We start from the raw sequence: 17,678 nt of genomic DNA on the forward strand, positions 1-17,678 counted from the left end.
TATGTGGAGTGAATAAATAAAAGTATATTTACGGTGGCCCCTACAGACAAAGCACATACAAACTTCAAATCACGTACAAACCCTGAAGCACGTACAAACTCCAAAACACGTAACAACACGTAAAAACTGGTTGAAAAAAGATGTGGCTGAAGTGCAGACTTTGATTCAAGGGATTTGACAAAGTGTTTGTAAAGACCAACCCGACACAGTGTTATCTTGATCACTTTTAGGAGTGTTTATTGACGTTTTACACATACAGTTTTGTTTGGTTCGGCACCCGGTTCACCAACTTTCCAGCTGGTCTCCAGCTTCACTATAAAAAGGAGACTCTTTGTTAGGAAAATCATCACCACCTGTCCCACCAGCCTCCCTGGCACCACTCCCTTGAGCTCACTGCGCCACCCCAGCTGAGCCAGGGACCACACCTCCACCACAGTATTGTATTAGCTCAGGGGTGTGCTTGGTTTCAACGTAACTTTATTCTTTCATGAGTTATTTACAAGTTTCTGACCACTTCTAAAATGTGTTCAATGTGCTGCCCATTGTGTTGGATTGTCAATGCAACCCTCTTCTCCCACTCTTCACACACTGATAGCAACACCGCAGGAGAAATGCCAGCACAGGCATCCAGTATCCGTAATTTCAGGTACTGCACATCTCGTATCTTTGCACTATAGACAATTGCCTTCAGATGACCCCAAAGATAAAAGTCTAAGGGGGTCAGATCGGGAGACCTTGGGGGCCAATAAACTGGCCCACGACAACCAATCCACTTTCCAGGAAACTGTTCATCTAGGAATGCTCGGACCTGGCACCCATAATGTGGTGGTGCACCATCTTGCTGGAAAAACTCAGGGAACGTGCCAGCTTCAGTGCATAAAGAGGGAAACACATCATCATGTAGCAATTTCAAATATCCAGTGGCCTTGAGGTTTCCATTGATGAAGAATGGAACCACTATCGTTGTACCCCATATACCACACCAAACCATCACTTTTGTTGTTCCAACAGTCTTGGAGGGAGCCATCCAATGTGGGTTAGTGTCAAACCAATAGTGGTGGTTTTGTTTGTTAACTTTACCATTCACATAAATGTTTGCCTCATCACTGAACAAAATCTTCTGCGTGAACTGAGGGTCCTGTTCCAATTTTTGTTTTGCCCATTCTGCAAATTCTGTGCGCCGATCTGGGTCATCCTCGTTGAGATGCTGCAGTAGCTGGAGTTTGTAACGGTGCCATTTGTGAGTAGCTAATATCCGCCGAAGGGATGTTCGACTAATGCCACTCTCCAGTGACATGCGGCGAGTGCTACACTGTGGGCTCTTGCTGAATGAAGCTAGGACAGCCACTGATGTTTCTTCATTAGTGACAGTTTTCTTGCGTCCACATTTTGGCAAATCCAACACTGAACCAGTTTCACAAAACTTAGCAAGTAGTTTGCTCACTGTAGCATGGGAGATGGGTGGTCTCGTAGGGTGTCTTGCATTGAAATCTGCTGCAATGACCCGGTTACTGCGTTCACCAGATATCAACACGATTTCGATCCGCTCCTCACATGTTAACCTCTTCGACATGTCAATGGCTGTGAACAAAGAGAAACTTGTAAATAACTCATGAAAGAATAATGTTATGTTGAAACCAAGCACACCATTGTTTTTCTTGTGACATTACCAATAAGTTTGATGTGTCACATGGCCCTCTTCCTATTGAAAAAACAGTTGTATCCAAGATGGCCGACTTCTAAATGGCCACCATGGTCACCACCAATCTTGAGGAGTTTGCCCCCTCACATATACTAATGTGCCACAAACAGGACTTTAATATCACCAACCATTCCCATTTTATTACGGTGTATCCATATAAATGGCCCACCCTGTAGTTTGTTTTACATCACATATATATTTTGCTTTGATTGAACTTTGGTGCCTAATAAACATAGTTAAATATTTATTTGCTAAACAACAAATTCTTTTCCTCAAGAGCAAAGGAGAGTAAAATACATATATAACTACAATTAAAATTCATTGTTTCAGATGTCCAAAGAGGGCAGAAGGAATTAGCAGTTCATGCAAACAACAAGTGTAAACTGAAATTACTTGCAAGCAAGAGATTAAATAGTTTGCATGTTTTGGGTCAGTAAAGGTAAAAATCTGAATTCCATGAAATATTCTACTATATTTACTTTTATTTTAATCAAATCAGACATTGGCCAGTAATCAAGGATGGATTCTGACTTTTGTACCAGAGCAACGTGATAACTTTTTTGTGGTGTTTTGTGCTTGAAGCGACTTATTTTTACAACATGAAGATAAGGAAACTGTTGTTCCAGAGCCAGTCAAACAAATAAATAAAAAAGGGACACATAGAGCCGAAGGATAAAATGAGCTGTGTGTGATTTTTCTTTTTTTGAACTAGACATAAAAAGATGATGTAGGATTATGTGGTGAGTGTGTGCTTTGGGGGCTGCCTGAATAACCCCTGAATTTAACAGAGAAAAAAAATCATTTTCTGAAGAAGAAAAAAAAGGTTGCAAACAATCCCATGCCCCAAGCTGATAACTATTCTAAAGTCCAGGCAATTTTCCAGAGCAACTACAGACTGAGGCGTGACTGATGCAGTGACCAGTGAAGCGAGATCATTTCTTTGACAAGTACCGCTAAGAAAAGAAGACAAGAAATGAAAAATTCAACACAAAGCAATAATATCCTTATCGACCACTGTGGATGTGTGTGCTGTATTGGCTACTTAGCATTCACAGTACGAAGCGGTAATCATGAAGAGGGGATTTAGGAGCATTTGCAAGAGAGGATTTACACACTAATCAATCAATTGATCTATCCATTCACTTGCTGTCCAAACTGGTGTTTGATTCTGGTTGATTTTTTGACTCCAGCTCTCACAAGCAGCGCTTGAGCAAGTTTACCCTTTAGCACACAAGTGTACTTATGTTAAATATGTGCTGTTGTCTGTCGAGGAGAATTATAGCAACACAAAAAATAAGGAATGAAAATGGAAGCTAAAATACATGTTACAGAAAAGCCTAATTTTCAGTTCTTACTTTTTATGATGGTGTCTGCAAACAGTTTGAATGATTAACATTATCCGACAACTCACATCAAACGTGTTTGTCACAACAGCGCATTTTCAAAAATGGAGCAGACACCATGAGGATAAAAAAGTTAATTTCCAGTTATCACTGTTATGACTGATCTATTTTCTGGCTGAGCGCACAAGTCTCCATCTCTGTCTTGACCTTTTCAGCTGGGCACAGTTTTCATTTGCCATCAAAGTTTGAAGAAAGAAGAGATATAGATCAGCACATCTTCTCTGTGATGAAAGCATAGCTGTTAGATTCCGTATTTTATCCTGGGCAACTATTTGGAAAAAATCAAATAACAGCAGTTTAAGGCTTCACAGGTGCCACGCTAATGCCCATTTCGATTTTCCACCTTCTTCCTCTGAGAAGTTTATTTGTGACCTTCCTAATTTGTCCTGATGGACTCATTCCCATGCGCACACCTAGTCGCAGCTTCAATAGGACAAATCATGATGGGAGTCATTCCATATAAGACTAACAATAGCTGGAGAAAGAGGCAGGTGCAGCCACCACTCTCCTGGGAAGGGCTGCTTGCATATGAGGGGGAAAGTTCAGAGCTGCATGTGCAGGTTCCAATAACACAAGTAATGAATATGGTAATAGAGGCTCGCCTGGCCTCATATGTCAGTCGTGTTTGAATCAGGTAAAGTGGGACACACTGTGGAAACTATAATGCTTGAGAGACGCAGACAGAAGAAACACAATCAAATGCAGTTCCAAGTATGAGAGTCCTCTGGGAGGCCCTGTGGCTAACTCTGTATAGAAATAGAGAAATTGCTTCAGCCTCTTGCAACAACAGTATGTTTTCGTTTCATATAATCAAATGCATCAAAATAACACACACTATATATATATATATATATATATATATATATATATATATAGTTGGTGCAAGATGAGCTGGTCTGAGTATTTCAGAAACTGCTGAGCTATTGTGATTTTCCCACATAACCATCTCTAGGGTTTACAGAGAATTGTCCAAAAAAGACAAATATCCATTGAGCAGCAGTTCTCAGAGTGAAAATGCTGTTGATGTCTGAGGAAAAAGTAGTATGGTCTGTGTGCTTTTAGCAGACAGGAAGCAGTAACTCTAATAACCAGTCGTTACAACCAAGTTATGCAGAAGAGCTCTGAATGCACAACATGTTAAACCTCAAAGCAGATGGGCTACAGGAGCACACTGGGTGCCACCCATGTCAGTCAGGAAACTGAGGCTACAATTTGCACAGGCTCACCAAAGGTGGCCAGTAAAACACTGGAGTAACGTTGCCTGATTGAATGAGTCTTAATTTCTGCTGCCACATTCAGATAATACATATTCAGATGGTTCCTTCCAGCAAAATAACAGAACGTCATCTTAAAGTGTTTTTTTGAACATGCCAATGAGGTAACTCAGATGGCCTCCACAATTACCAGATCTCAATCCAATAGAGCATCTTTGGTATGTGGTGAAACACATACATAGGTGATGGACAGTGTTGGGAAAGTTACTTTTAAAATGTATTCCATTACAGAATACAGAATACATGCCCCAAAATGTATCCTGTAACGTATTCCGTTACGTTACTCAATGAGAGTAATGTATTCTGAATACTTTGGATTACTTAATATATTATCATGCTGTTTACAACTACATGAATGTACTATTGCTGTGATTTATTACTGTTACTGAAGGTCCGCGGCTCCGAACCGTAGTAAAGGGACCTCTGGCTAATACGGTGGGTTCTGTGTCAGGCTCATAGCCGAAAACTAGCTATACTTTGTTGTCTGGGTCAACCTTGCTAGCGAGAGACAGAGAGAGGCGTTGAAAGGCTGCTCCAACAGAACTTATTGTTTCGGAGGAAAACACGAACACAGCGTACAGTCGAGTCTTAATAGCTTACTTACAACTGGGCTCGTCAGGCACTCTTCTTGCCTGCAGTGGTTATTATTATATTTACATGCTTCCAGCTCCCGTTTTTGCTCGATGACAGCTCGTACTTTTCCTTTTTCTCCCTCCCTCGCTCACAGACACATAACGTGTATGGCAGTCCATTCTCCCTGCAGCACGGACTACACTGCCTATGATGCTACATTCTTATGTAGCATCATAGGGTGGCACATGCCCACCCCATGCCACCCGTTATACCGGTAGCATTCTGCTTATTAGCTTAGCACAACAACAACAAAAAGGCCTCTCTCACCCAGGATACACGCAGAGAGAGAGCGTCACCCTGTAACCATGGCAACCGTAACGCTGCCACCTGGAACAACAGAACGTAGCTGTCAAACAAAACCCAAACAGGCCTGACCCGCCACAATATGAAACAGGGAAGTACCGCCGTGTAATCCATTTATTTCAACAAAGTAACTGTATTCTAAATACCACCTTTTTAAACGGTAACTGTAACGGAATACAGTTACTCATATTTTGTATTTTAAATACGTAATGGCGGTACATGTGTTCCGTTACTCCCCAACACTGGTGATGGATGTGAAGTCCAACTCAGTGTTAGCAAGATGTATTAAACAAATTATCAGTGAGTGTGTAAATATATAAATGTATGGAAATATATACTTACAATGTACCACCCTTTGTGAGCAACAACGACAACAAAAAAACTAGAAGAAGTTGCATTTCCCGCAAAAATGCTGTGTGAATGCCTTGTTGCGGAATCTTCTGAAAACAGCTGAAGAAGTAAAACTATGTGCTGAAAGGAGGTGAAGAAACTGAAATTTCTGCTGAATCAGTATATTTTCTGCTAAAAAGAGGTAAAGAAGCAGAACGTTACGCTGAAAAAAGGTGAATCAGCAGAATTTCTGCTGAAAAGAGGTAACGAAGCTGAAGTTTCTGCTAAAAAAACAACTGACGAATCTGGAATTTTTGCTTAAAAGGAGTGAAAAAAATGAAAATTCTGCTGAAAAGGAAGAAGAAGCTGAAATTTGTGTTGAAACGAGTTAAAAAAGTTGAAATGTTAATTGAAAAACATGTTGCCATAAGCTGGATTCAAACCCGAACTTCCTGCTCTGAGGACGGCTGCTCATCTCACTGAGCTAAAACACAGCTCACCCCAGCAAGCAAAATCAGTGACCACACTGATAATGTGGTCCATTCATTTCAATGGGACAAAGAAATTGCATAAAAAAATGTAATATCTCAAAAGTTATGAGCACCAAAAGTCATAGCAGGAAAGAGCAGAAATAGTAGAATATTATAAAATTTGAACGGTGAAAATAGCACCAAAACTGAGGAAGTAGTTAAGTGCCAAAAAACGTACGGAAGCAACTAGAATATAGTGGAAAAAATAATAAAGAGAAACAGAAACTCAAATCATAGATTAAAAAACAACAACCCTATACTACAGTGTAGCTAAGATACGGGATGATGTTGTCTTGCATCAGCCCTTGAGACTGAAGATGCAGTGTGCTTGAAACTGTGTTACTTACCACTGAAATACTCCTTGCAACATGTTCTCACATGTAATGAGCTCAGACACTGAACTGGGGTTTTATAAGAAACAAATTACAACCTAGCATGCGGCTGTCACTTTGCTTTAGTCAGAAGGGCCACCCACTAAATATCACCTAGCTCATTACTGTACCAAGCTTTACAGCTGCTGAAAAAGGCAATCTATATAGAGATTTCTCTAATAAGGACACCCTGCAATGTACAAAAAGGAAACATTCTGGCATATGTTCACTCTGGTTGCACTCTGATGTGGGTACTAACAGCCCAAATATGCTGATTTGCAATTAACAAACTATTAAAGATTTCAGGAGCAAGTCAAGGATTTCTCTTTAAAATAGGGAAAGTCAGTGTTACTGCATATACACTAACAAGGTAAGGTTAAACTAGGTATTTTTTGTACACAACATGCCCTGCAGGGATAGTTGCCATTTATGCATGACTGAACTGGTCTGCACCATGCAGGGTCAGCTGCTGCACTGTAGGTGGAGAGTACAGCTGTATTTAATGCTTCTAACAAAAGTGTTCATTAAATAAGCTAAAGAAGGAACTTAAGTAAATTAAAGGCGAAATGCTTTCCAGGTCCACTTCAGTGGATGCGTTAGCTTGCACTGCAATCCACTTTGATCGTGCTCCAATACTGCCAGCAGTTGCTGTTTTTCCACTGCAAACACAAGTTGTGAATCTTGACTCACATAACACTGACTGATTTGTGGCCTCAGAAAATGAGTTTGCTGGGCTGATGCCAGCTGCGCAGCCTCTCTGTCTTCTCATTCGGTTGCTTCCTGTCTCATTTTCCATCTACAGAGTTTCATAATCATAATTTTCCCTTTCTCTGCTCCGTCTCCCTTGGTGAGGGCTTTCACTGCTATTGTAATACCCGAGGATGGCTTTACAGCTCTTTGTTTGCAGACACAGGCATCATGATATGTATTTTGACTTCAGACTTCTGTCTGATTCTTAAATCTGACACCAGCTACAAGTTCCTCTTCATAACGAGTCACATTAAGTTCGGAACACAGCAAATGGGGCCGTGTGCACAGTCCAGCTTGTGGTCAAGGTTTCAAAAACAGAACAAGAAAATAGCGTGTTCTGCATGGGCTCATATGCTGCATGTGGTAGCCTTGACAACACTGTTAAATTCAACATAAAACTCAGACATGCCATGGGAATACAAATAAGAAAAGACCATATGGCTTCTGTAATTCTACCTGTCACATTCAGCACCAAAAATAACTCCCTGAACAGTTAAATCATGTTTTTTCCCCCATAGATGAATGGGTAGAATGATTATCTCCTAGTCTAGAGTGACAGCTCACAAATTGGATATTTTTTGGAGGATGATATAATCACAGTGTCATATCACTTTCATTTCTTTGTCTCTTTTAAAAAGTGCCCCCGAAACAGTATGATCAAAGCAATCAGGAGATTATCTTCCCTGATGATATTTAAAGTGGTTGATAACATTGTGCTCCGTGTCTCCCAGGAAAAGCATTTGAGAGGCGGAAGGGGATGATTTTTTTTTTCTTTTTTCACCCCATCATCTGCGTTCTCATTTGGCAGGAGACAAAGGGATAGTTAGAGGTCAAAGAAAAAGCTGAAGCTAAAAGAAAACGTTTTGTAGCTTTAGGGTGGAGGGAAGGAAATGATAGTCAAACAAAACTGGGGAGACAAGTGTTTGAGCAGGGTGTCAGAGAAAGAGAGCAAGCACATGTATGAGAGAAGGACAGAGAGGAGAGCTGCTTCTGTTGTTGCTCTCAGCTTGTGGTGCTTGCATAGTAGAAGAGGAGGAGTTCTCCTACCTGCATTAGCACTGCAATGTCAGCGAGGACTAGTGGCTATCAGTGAACGTATGAATGGGTTTTTGCAAAGCTTGAGCAAAAAACGCATGCAAAAATTTATGGAGTTCATTAATTTGCTTCGGGCAGAGTAGTAATTCCAAGACATTTTCTAAAAATAGCACGCATAAGTCTCTGATACCCTTTCTCTTCCTTTCCCTCTCTTTTTTGCTTCTGAGTGAATTTGCTCGTTTTTAGGGAAGGGTGTGACACTTTGTGATTTATTTGCTATGGAGGTGAAGGAGGGAGCAATACACTGATGTCCAGCCAGCACACAAAGAAGAGGGAGAGAAAAGAAGGATCAACACTAAGCACAGGCTGTTAAAAATAGCTGCCCTCCATGACATTTTTCTATACCTTGCAGCGGTTCAGCTCCTAATAATAGCAAATACACACACATAGCTCTGGGCAACTGCAGACAGAGATGGGAGAGGCAGACCAGCATGCCCGGAGGCGTGATGCGTTATGTTAAAGTAATCCTGAGAACTCACCGCTTACTTCACCCAGTCCCTTAGCTTTGTTTAATGAGCTCATGGATGGAGATTGAAAGACAAAGATGGTATTTTGTTGTTGTTGCTGGGTTTTTTTTAAGCTAAAAGGAATAATTTTCAGTCTTGACTGGAATATGAAGGCCTGGGAAACACCGTGAAGCCTTTAGAAGAAAGTCCCAGATCCCCAGGTTATTCAGTTGTCATACAGCGATTCTAATTACATTCTTTTCAAAGCACCACTCCAGAAACATCATGGTCAAGTACACAAGGCCATGTGGGAATAGTCCAACAAATGATTGATGCTTCCCTCCACAATAGCATAATACTAAATAGGACTTTGAAATTCATTAAATACTTCCCTTACTTTAGATAATCCCATGCAAACCAGAACCAATTAACTTGCAGATCACTCTTGCACTGCGCTCAATATAATCCATTTCCAGACATTTTACATATTTGGCCACTGTGGTGGAATATCCTCTGTCGCTTGCTGTTTGTGATCGGTGAGTACACAATCTGTCCTTTCCACTCACGAGTCACGCAAGTGGGGAAAATAATAGAATATTACACGGACGTGGAGCGTTACTTAAAGAAACTCTTTTTAAAAAATATATTATTCTCATTATGTTTTTACTCTGGCTGATCCTGACGTGTGCTCGTTGAAGTGAGAGAGGCTTTTGGTGTGATTCAGCAAACAGATTACTCAAAATGTGACAGAAAAAAAAAACCCAACGAGACCTCCTGTGTCATAAAGTATGGAGGAGCTCAGGCTTCCTCACCGCACAAAGGGTGGGGGCATCATTCAGAGGAAATTCAGAAGGAAATTGAAAACAGTCTTCTGCAATATGATTTCTAATTTGCTCTTTGCCTTGGCAATGTAAAAGCAATACTGTTTCAGAGTGAAACATTTGCAGGCACAAATTGTATGCGCAGTGCAACATGGATCCTGTCGTTAACAACATGTGGGTCACACTTTTCCCTCTGAAAGCAAGATGGTACATTTAACAGATTGACAATGTGTTTATGTTACAACGAGCTGCTGTGAGCCCAATTACATAATTAAATGTTCCACGTAAAGAATTTTCTCAGTGAACTTTTGTGTTTTAAGGGCAGATCACTAGACTAATAAAAATAAATAGGAATCTATTGTGGAGTTTTAAGAGTATTGTAAAAGCCAGGCTACTTATGTTATTAGAGTGATTTTTGATGATATCCTCTTTATCCTTCAGTCATTTAAGCTCAGGTCCTCTACCAGAGGCCTGGGAGCTTGAGGGTCCTCCGCAGTATCTTAGCTGTTCCTAGGACTGCGCTCTTTTGGACAGAGATGTTGTTCCCGGGATCTGCTAGAACCACTTGCCTAGCTTGGGAGTCACTGCACCTAACGCTCTGATTACCACTGGGACCACTGTTACCTTCACCCTCCACATCTTCTTGAGCTCTTCTCTGAGCCCTTGGTACTTCTCCAGCTCCTTGTGTTCTTTCTTCCTGAAGTTGCCTTTATTCGCTATAGCTACATCTACCACTACAGCCGCCTTCCTCTGCTTGTCCACCACTACTATGTCCGGTAGGTTACCCATCACTAGTTTGTTCGTCTGTATCTGGAAGTCCCACAGGATCTTAGCTCGGTCATTCTCCACCAGCCTAGGGTGCGTCTCCCATTTTGACATCTGGACTTTCAGGCCATACTTGGCACAGATGTTTCTGTACACTATGCTGAACACTTGGTTATGGTTCCATGTATGCCCTGCCAGCTAGCATCTTGTACCCTGCTGTTATGTGCTTTGGCCTATTTGCAGACTGCAAAAAGATGTGGTAGACCCCTCCTTTCATGGATCTGGTACTTAGGGCTTGTTTCTGTGCTGTCATGACTAGTGTCTCTGCACTGCCTTTTAGTCCAGCTTTGTCCACCAACTGGAAGGATTTCTGGATTTGAGCCACTTCTTCTTTCTACCGGTGCTAAATACCATGCAGGGGCTTGTCCTTCCATGATTGCTCTTTTCCTTGCTGCTCTAAGCACATTGAAGGTTGTAACCATCTTCCCTGTACTTGTGGATATTTGTTGTCTCTGGATAGTGGTTCTGACACACACCAGTCCTTGGCCTCCATCCCTTTGCTTAGCCTACACTCTCAGGATGCTGGATTTGGGGTGAAACCCTCCATGCATGGTCAGGAGCTTCCTCGTCTTCATGTCAGTGGCTTCTGTCTCCTCCTTTGGCCAGTCCATTACAGCTTAGTAATCATACCAGTGGTGTTTATGGTGACTGCGGTCCCAGCTGCCTTCAGATTTTCTAACAAGCTGCTCTCTTGTAGTTTTGGGCTCATCCGCCACTTTGTAGTAATCATCCTAATTCTACGAGATCAGATTTTGCATGGAGCTCCAGACTGTAATCGATCAATTGATTGTAATCTGTGTGCAACATCAGGGAATTGTGGCTGGACTTTAGGGAATGAAATACTTATTTCACTCAATGACATTCAAATAAATTTATAACTTTTATGTAACGTGTTCTTTTTCTGGATCTTTGGTTGATCCAGAAACTACCTTAAAAATTTGAGACTGTTCTTTTCTTTGTAAGTGAGCAAACGTACAAGTTCAGCACGACGTCAAATACTTATTTTCTCCCACTGTAATAGGCCAAAGTTGCTTATTTAATAAATGTAAAATTTGCATAAAAACATAATATGTGCAAGATCTGTCATCCCAACAAAGATTTTTTTATTGGTACCCTTTTGCGCATAAACAGAGCTGCAATTAAATTTTCCCCGTCTCAAACATCTACGATGATTCCTTTACAAAGACTAAATAGAGGCTTTTTAAATCCCAAATGGTTATGTCATAATCCAGTAAATTCGGGAGTCTAATTGGATTTTTGAAAGGCCCAGAATAGTGCCAGAATATTAAATACTAGCTCTGTCAAATTCTGTAATGGAAAAGGGGTCAAGTGGAAAAGCCATCAGCGACACCCACGCCCATTGCAGCCTTGAAGTAATTTAACCCAATGCCAAAATGCGGTCAGTCACCAGAGCCGAACTCTAATGGCTAAAAGTTAAACTGCGGAACAAATATGAGAAGCGAGCCTTTCAACATCCAAATATAGACACTGAAGATTGTAACACAGAACTAAGGAACTAATTAAAGCCAGTCTGTGTGACGCACAGTGCTATGCAAGCATACAAGTCAGCCGAATGCTCTTCAGTATTCTGAGAATGACGGCGTCGAGACGCAGCATCTTCAAACATGTCTCATTCCACATCACAACAGACCCCACCAAAAGCAAGACATCACGCTTCTGTCCACGTTCTTGAAATAGCTTGCATCTAAGGAGGAGGAAAAGAGAAAAGACAGCAACAGGACTAACAAAGTACACCAGTTCTCCAAGCTGTCCTTTTAAAAAATGCAAATCAAGCCTGGCTGAATTTATTGTAGCTCAGACACTGGCTAAAGGGGCTGATGTTTAAAAATAACACCTTGTGAGTCGTGACCCAAATTTGCCTCAAAAATAACTCCCTGGAAGACCAGAAGTGAACGGTGGAACATGGGAGACAGAAACCAAATCTCATTTGCATTTCACTCACCGCCCGGATGCTGCCAGCATTATTTATTGATAACGTTTTGAAACAAGAAAAATGCACGAGTTGGGAAGAATTGAGATATCAGATGTTTGGTAATTGGCTCATTGCGCACTCTAATTTATAACACTGTTATTAAAGAGATCAGATGAGATGAAAACCTTTCTTATATTTTTAAAGCACAATCAAAGATTTTTTTTTTTTTTTTGCAATGATTTCTAAATGGAAAACTTGCCTTAGGATTGATAGTCTTAGATAACTTGTACACATGTTGTCCAGTGTTAGGTTTGGAACTTGACCTTTCCTCCCCTCGGGCTTTATCATCAAGCTGTTTCCATGACATCTGAGTTACTTGGAGCATTTTCATTTAATTAGAGCCTGAACCCGGTCCAGAGCCTTTTTCTCCCTATGAATATTTCAGACACATCAGTGGAGGCGATAGCTCTGGGTACCAAGCGATTACCTCCCTGTCATTTCTTTTAATTGCTTCTAATGCCACTTAAACTGCTAATGGTTGTCATACTTGGAGAGAGCTCAAAATTCAAAGGTGTTTATGGTAGAGAACATTAATTTTCCACTTGATAAAAACTTCCCTGCAAGAGAATCCTGACAGGTGAGGAATTGGAAGTCTATGTGCCATAATCACTCCTCCTTGTGCACACTAATGAATGCAGGGCTTGATCCATTTCCCAATCTGCCTTCTGTAATGAAAAGAAGAGGAGGCCTTCCCCTGAAGCACCTCCTTGTAAGCCAGGTTAACACTCACACACACACACGCCACCCCTGTGACTTACAGATTGGATTTGCTGTTAAATTATTCACTGCTTTCTATCTACACAACTGCCCCCTGAACAGGCTCCCGTATTGTTTGGTCTGATATGTTATTTGCATCTAAAGTGCTGGCAGTACTTCAAGAGGCAGGTGGTTGAAGGTGGGTCAGACAAAGGTTTGTGCAGCATACAGGTGGTTCACAAGCAAAACAAAAAGCTTAAATGTGGGTTAAGACTTTGACATTTGTATTTGTTTTTTGTATTGTTAGATGATTAGAAATGAGAACCTACACAGAGGATGTTTAAACTTCTCATTGTAGGCTACTGAACATCAAATTGTTTTTTGTTGTTGTTAAATTCTCAGTTTAATAAACGTTAAACATTTTCAGGATGCAACTCATTCTTTTTGTGAAAAAAGCAGTGCTGTGCTATCTTGGATGACAAATAGATGCCGTACAAACAGTTTGAGCACATATTGTATTTTCCACTTTGTAGCTGAACGCTTACATTGTGGCTCGGAGTGGATGTCTTTTCACACACTATTACACCAATGCTCAAAACAACATAACTAACAATAAAGCAAAGGAAAAGCCCGCCTTGCCAAACTCTGCAGGCACAATATCTGCAGCCTGTCATAAGACGAGCAATGAATTCACTGGTTTCTGGTACCTGAACAAATCGCTGAAAAGAGGCTATCACTGAGATGAGCGCTATCTCCAGTGTGCAGTACCACCAGTCACACACTGAGCCAAGTCTGAGATTTCAGCATACAAGTCACGCACGGTTTCTGAGCACTGTCAGCAAAGCATACTTGAGTGCGTACAAAAGCTTTGGGAAACAGAGAGGTCAAAGGTAACTATTTGAGACTCTTATTAAAATATATATATTATTATTACCTAACAAAATATATCTATTTTATCAAGGAATTATATATATATATATACATATATATATATATATATATATATATATATATATATATATATATATATATATCTTGGTACATATGCAATAAAAACAAATCTACATCAGCAAAAATACATACAACATATAAGTGAAGATAAACACTGACAATAAATGTATATATGTATATGTATGTATCTCATTGGCACATACTGTAAAAGAGAGTTTTAATCTGAAAGGAAAATAGACTCATTTGGGGGGAAATCTAAGATCATTTGAAAGCTTGTTCCAGTTGAATTCAGTGGAATGGCGAAATAGCTAAATGGTGCATTTCTGATTTGGACTCTTGCCTCTACTAGCTGAGTCCATGCATGGATTTAAGATCCAAAACCTTCAATTTTCTGAGGTGTATCATGACTTGTCAAAATTTCATTCATTTAATAATAGCTGTACATTAAAATATATTTGTAACTCACTGAAAACCAGTATAAAATGGTTAAAACATGCAGAGCAACAGTTCAGCAACGGATCATAGTAGAGGGCAGAAGCTAGTAGAGGCCAGTGTCCAAATCAGAAATGCACCATTTAGCTATTTAGCCATTCCACTGAATTCAACTAGAACAAGCTTTCGGATAATCTTCGATTTCCTCTCAGACATAATGTGAGCTTTTTTCCTCCCACAAAGTCCAAGCAAGAGATGATTACAGTGATCCACCTGGAAGATAAAGCATAAATAAGCTGATGTTGGTTCTAAAGCAGCAGGCTTTAGCACCGATACATGACAAGTGAAAGTGACATTTGAGTGCATAAAGTCAAAATGTTGGAATTTGGCCAAAGGAGGACATATACAGAGAAACAAAGGAGGACTCCAGAGTGAGTTTCAGAGTTTCAGAGTTTAAACAACTCCAGTTATTTATCTTGATGCATGCTCAATCATCCATGTAAGTAAATCCCAAAAGCTTTCCCCAACTTTATAAACCTTATAAACAGTACATTTGCACAATAACTGAAACCAGTCCACTGAATGAACAACCTGCAGTCAGCTGAGACTCAAGAAGTCACTTGGATGAGTGACGAAACGTTTGTCCCACTGAGAACGCTACGTCCAGATGAACAGAATCAACCTTTTGAGAACTCCAGTTATTAAAAACAGCAACAACAGCAAAAAACCAGGGGTTATTTCAACAATTAAATACTTTACTTAAAGCCAAGCATTTTAAATCTATAGGAATAAGCAGCCATGAAAGTCTGTGATCTCTGACCACTAAAGAGTTGTGGTCATCTAAAGCGTCAAGGTGAGAGGCAAACCTTCAGCACTCTGGTTTGTTCTGTGGGCCACTCACAAGTGGTGATCTGAGCACCATTAGTCATCCTTTACCTTTTCCCAACAGTAGGTAAGCTTATTTGAACACCCAGAGTAATCAGGAAATCTGAGAAGATAACCAGGTCACCAGTCAACAACGTGTCAGAAGCTTCAAAAGTGCAAAAGATAATATTATGACTATAAGTTAAATATAAGTATGAGAGGAATCTTACTCGGGTTATTTAGGAATTATTTAGGAAGCTAAATCTTGCTGTTTTTGTTGTAGGTGTTACTGTTTTTTAGTGATACAAACAATAGTTTTTGATATTAAAATATGTCCAAATAGCTTGACTGTCATGACTTTGTCTGGGGTTATGAGCCAGTGTTAATATGGTGTATGCTGCACTTCTTATTTTTGTACTTTATGGGATGGTTCTTGAAATCCTATAAGCTAATCCTGTGACTGCTCATCACAGGAACTTCCTGACCTGAGTTCTGTGCTCTGGGATCTCTGTCACTGCTCCACTGTCTATTTCTTTTCTCTCTTCAACTCGCATTTCATGCCCCAACAGTGTTCAACCTATCAAACTGTACCAACCTCTACATGCTCAGTTTACACTCCACTGAGCCGATGTCATCATTCCTACATATCTTGCCAGGTAGAACTGGCCTCCTTTTCTCCTTCCTGTTGTTCAACTGCTAAAAATAAAGCTTCCTTTTGCGAAGCTGCCATGAGGCTCCAGTCTGGTCCTCCACAGGGCTTAAAACTTCACTTCCTGACACAGTGACTCCACTTTCAAGACTCACAGGCAAACCTGGGTGCCGCATATAGCTGGAGAATTAGATCAAGATGGTGTCTTATCAAAGGAACAAAAACAATTCTTAAAATCAAAGAATAGTATGTATATTGTATCAGATATACTCTGCTAATTTGTAAAATGAAAAAAATCACTCATCAACCTGATTTTTGCACTGAATCAAAATAATGATTTTTCTACTGATGCCTCTGAGAACCAACACATTTACCAAGAGTGAAATCAAATCAAGTGCATGGGCTTCTTCAGTCTGTACATAAGTCTATGCCTTAATATGTGGCCAGCATAAAAGTGACTGGCATAAAACAACTCAAATGTTTCTTAACAGCAGGCAAATCCAGCGTTAAAGATGCTGAGCTGAAGTCCCGTCCCAATTTCCAATGAACAAAAATACCATGTTAGAAAAATAAGAAAAATTAAATTACCCAGTTGTCTCAACGATGTTGAGATTAGTTTTGAAAAACAAAAGTAAAAAGAAAAAAAATCATATTTAAAAGCGCTGAAAAACCATGCTGAAATTGCACTTTGTGTTCAGTGGACTCAGTCCAGAGACAATAGGGCCACTGCAGCCCGTATCCTCTTTCTATGCAGATCTAGCCAAAGCTTTCATGTAAAAATCTAGGATAACGTGTTTCAAGACCTAAGAGAAACTGCCCCTTAGGGACTGTTTCTCTTAGGTCTCATGGAAACTAGTTCATAAAATACATAGGATAGTTGCTGTGAGTGAAAACTCTGCAGACCGTGCTTCAGCGTCCTCTTTAACCCAAAGTGCACGCACTGTAAATGAGTCACACATTTTTACACTGTGGCAGCAACTTTGTAGAACTTCTTAAGACTTCCTCTGTCTAACAGGCACAATTACAGCTCAAAGTGTGCTGAGTGGAATAGAACTGACAACAAAGGAGCATAGGATCTGTCCACACTTGAAGGCTTAAAAGCTAAAAACAGTAAAAAGCCCAAATAGGAATATATTTCCTTGGAATTTATAAAGTAATTCACATGGACACGAGTGCATCTTGTTCTTTGATGTCAGGATCCGAAGCACTTTAGCCACTAATTTTTTTTAAGAAGAGATGTCTAGATTGCCTCAAACATTAAAGATGAAAAAAAAATCAAGACAAATGTGAATGGGTCTGTGTTGATTGTTTAATAGGACATGAGGCAGGAACTTATGAGAGAAATGCTGTGTTTGAGATGTTTTTAATAATAATATCGATGCACTGCTGACGGCCAGATGGCTTTCTCTTTTTGCTGTGTCTTTCTGAATAGAACAAAATGAGGAATGATACAGCAGCTGAGTTAGTCAGTTGAATTTTAGAAAAAAGGTCACAATGCTTAGTCAGTGGAATTATGACTTTAGAAGGAATATTTCAGTAACTGTCCCGCTGTTGACATGCTGCTGATATTAGAGAAAAAAAGCCCAGCAGCACTTTTTCAGCATGTTCCC

Source organism: Neolamprologus brichardi, chromosome 14 (assembly GCF_056152115.1).
Source record: "Neolamprologus brichardi isolate AB-2024 chromosome 14, ASM5615211v1, whole genome shotgun sequence".
Taxonomy (NCBI): domain Eukaryota; kingdom Metazoa; phylum Chordata; class Actinopteri; order Cichliformes; family Cichlidae; genus Neolamprologus; species Neolamprologus brichardi.